General features: G+C 54.1%; 1 pseudogene; it reads right to left on the bottom strand.

Moving 5' to 3' along the window:
• Positions 1-765: 765 nt before the first annotated feature.
• Positions 766-1,959, bottom strand: LOC112885168 (annotated as a pseudogene).
• Between the last annotated feature and the right edge of the window lie 1,721 nt (positions 1,960-3,680).

Below are 3,680 nucleotides of genomic sequence, written 5' to 3' on the forward strand. Positions count from 1 at the left end.
TGAATTTGAATGTTGGAGGGGTCGTTTATACCCAAACAATAGACAACGTTTTGGTTGCTGAAAAATTAAATATTTCCGACGGACCCCATACATCATCGAAAGTAAGGGCACACAAATTCCGACGACGCCCATTGTGCCGTAGGAAATAGATGGGCTTACTTCCGACGGTCCACCAAACCCGTTGGGAAGTAAAGGCTGACAGCGCTGGATGGCCATCCGTGGGCCCCGCTGTCCTTTACTTCCGACGATTCACCGTGGCTGTCAGAAATAAGCGAAGTTTCAACGGAAATTAGTGCTACTTCCGACGGAGGCTGTCTTAAGCCGTCGAATGTAATTACCTTCGACGGGTTAAGCTCTGTTTTCAACTATTTAGGCCGTAGGAAACTGGTCGGTTTCCTGTTGTGATCCTCTTGCCAATGGAGTGGAGTTGACGAGTGGTGGCGAGGAAAGCTCCGCCTGCCCCATGGCCCGAGGGAGGGCTAGTCACCGGTTGTTGTCACCGCGCATGCACGCGTGTTCTAGATGAAATGATTATTACTATTTCCGATTCGTAAAGATTGTCACCGCTTAGTTCAAAAATGAACTAATCGGTGATAATCTTTGTGAAACGGAAGGAGTATATGCTAAAGTCCGAATGATGAGCAGCCGAACACCAGCCTGTGTCGGCTGGCTGGTGCTGATTTGTTGCGAGAGAAAAGTACTGCTGGCTGATAAGGAGGAAACCATTATTATTACATTTAAGAAGCATGCATCCCATGCATTTATTCAAACGACGTCAGTGCATGCGGTGGTTATTGGCGGCGTCGGGTGACGAACTGGGTGGTGTTCTGGCGTCAGTCCTACGTGCCCATGCATGTCGAGGCACAGGATGCCACCCGAGCCGTACCCCGGGTTGGCCATGGCAGCCAGGCGCGCGTGGTCGGGGAGGCCCGGGTAGAGCACGCGCAGGCGCAGGCGCTGCATCCGCTCCGCGAACGCCAGTGCTCGCCGCGAGTGCTCCTGCATCCGCAGCGGCAGGTGCGGCAGCCGCTCCGACAGCTCGAAGGCCACCCTGGCGTTCATCGTGGGGCCCAGCAGAATCATTGCCCCGTCCACCACGTCCAACATCGCATTTTACAGGCTCGCTGGCCCGCAGATCGCGCCTGCAGTACAGTATATAGTAGTGAGTAGACACCATCATCATCATCACCGGCCGGCCGGTGCTAGCTAGTTCTTACCGGCGATGATGTCGGCGCCACCGCTGATGAACTTGGTGATGCTGTGGACGACGACGTCGGCGCCGAGGCGCGCGGGCGACACCACCACGGGGGTGAAGGTGTTGTCCACCTCGTGCGCCACCCGCGCCAGCATGGGGATGTTCGCGACGGCCAGTGTCGGGTTGGACATGGTCTCCACGTACACCACCCGCGTCTCCCCCGGGACCACCGCGGCGCGCACGGCGGCCTCCTCGTCGGTGTCCACGAAGGTGGCGCGCACCCCGGTGGTGCGTGGCAGGAACCGGGCGAGCAGCGCGTGGGTCTCGCTGTACAGGCACCGCAGCGCCACCACGTGCCCGCCGGCGCCCACCAGCTCCATTGTCACGGCGGAGATGGCGGACATCCCTGACGCTGTGCAGTAGGCGGCCTCCGTGCCCTCCAGGGCCGCCATCTGCCGGCCCAGCGCCTGCACTGTCGGGTTGAAGGGCCGGCTGTACATGTACATGATGTCGTCGCGGTTGGGGACCAGCTCGCCCGACAACATACGGCGCATGGTGCCCGGCTCCATCAACCTGAACGTCGCCGATGCCTCAATGGACATGTTCACGCCGCCGTGCTCGCCGAACTCGTGCCTCGCCGAGGCCAGCGCCGCCGCCGGGTCAGCCTCCTCCCTGTGGCGCGCCTTGGGCTTCATGTCAGTGTTGCTGCCGTTGACGAACAGGCGCTCCAGGGTGATCAGCTCAGAGGCGGCAGACTTTGACATTGGGATGGGAGCGTGCGTGCGTTGCTATTTTTTTCGTCGCTAATGACTCTACATCGAAGACGTGTAAAATACCCGTCTCCTTTGGGTGGGGTCACTTGCTCACTCGGCTGTGGACATGGCGCATGGACTGATCTGTGTCCTATTATCTTTATAATATCATTATGTGTACAACTACCGGAGGACAGGGCGTCGCCGAGTGTCAAGCGCTTTGCCGAGGGTTCAAAATCGGGCTCTTGGCGAAGATATTCTTCGCCGAGAGCACCCCTCGGCAAAGAATAACCGTCGACAAATCGTATTTTGCCTAGAGCCGAACACTCGGCGAAGAAAGGCACTCGGCGAAGACGCTTTTCCCCGAGAGGCAACCCCTCGACAAAGAAACACACTCGGCAAACAACTGTTACATGCGACAGAATCTGTACGCCGTTTTCTTCACCGAGTGGAGCCCGTAAAGCCCTCGGCAAAGACCCAAGCTTTGCCGAGTTCCCAACTCCTGCACTCGGCAAAGACCCATTTTGCCGAGTGCTTTTCTTCGGCACTCGGCAAAATATTTTAATTTTTTCCCCGTACCGACTCCAAACTTTTTCTATGTTCTTCCTACATGATGTTAAACAATCCTTGAAAGTTTCAATAATTATTGTAACAATTTGGTATATTATAAAATTTAATTGCATTTCCTTGAATATCTTTGGATAATTCCATTTGAACTACACATCATTGATATCATGATGTAAATTTTGTGAAAAGTCGTTATTCATGTTTTATGGTGTACATTGACACCTTATATAGTAAAATTTAATAAATTTTGAACGTCTTTTACACGAAAGAGGATTGCAAACTTAGGTTCAAGTTATTTTTTAATTTTAAAAAAATGCACATTTGGTCTAAAATCATGAAACTTGGTGTGGTGTCATGAAGTTATATGGATAGGTTGCGATAAAAATTTGACAAGAATTCGACAAAGTTTTGACATACGATGCTCACAAACTGGAGAATATGAGATTAGTTTTCTTATCTCATGTGTATGCCTAATAAGGTTTTAAGCACAATACTTATCAAGCTTTTAGGATATGTTATGAATTTTTTATGACAGTTTTCCCATGCGATATAATGACCTCTCAACAAATTTCAAGAGTTTTAGACATTGTTTATTTTTTATAAAAATAAAAAAGAAAATATTTCGCCGAGTGTTGTACTAAAGCTCTCGGCGAAGAGGCTGTTTGCCGAGAGCAAATGGGGGGCACTCGGCGAAGTGCATTTTGCCGAGAGCGGTAACAGGGCACTCGGCGAAGTTGATGTTTGCCGAGCGTCGCGGCACTCGGCGAAGTTTCTACTTTGCCGAGAGCCCCGATTTCGCTCTCGGCAAAGTCTAATTTTATCCCCTATCCCGATTCCCGGCTCGGATTGCGTTTTTTCACACCGACGCCCGCCTAAGACCGACGCCCGCCCATCCAGACGCACGGCCGCCGCCGCTCCTAGCCACCTCGACGGCCGGTCTCCACGACGAACGGCGACTCGGCCTCCTCGTCGGTCGGCGTCCCCGCTGCCCGGCAAGCCCGACGCCCGGCCGCTCCTCCGCCCTGCCGTCGTGCAGATCGACGGGTGGACGCACGGCAGCCGACGCACCGCGCCTCCTCGACGGCCGGCCTCCACGACGTGCGGCGACCCGGCCTCCTCGTCGCTCGACGTCCTTGACGCCCGGCCGCTCCTCCGCCCTGCCCTCG

Source organism: Panicum hallii, chromosome 3, assembly GCF_002211085.1.
Source record: "Panicum hallii strain FIL2 chromosome 3, PHallii_v3.1, whole genome shotgun sequence".
In the NCBI taxonomy this organism is placed as follows: domain Eukaryota; kingdom Viridiplantae; phylum Streptophyta; class Magnoliopsida; order Poales; family Poaceae; genus Panicum; species Panicum hallii.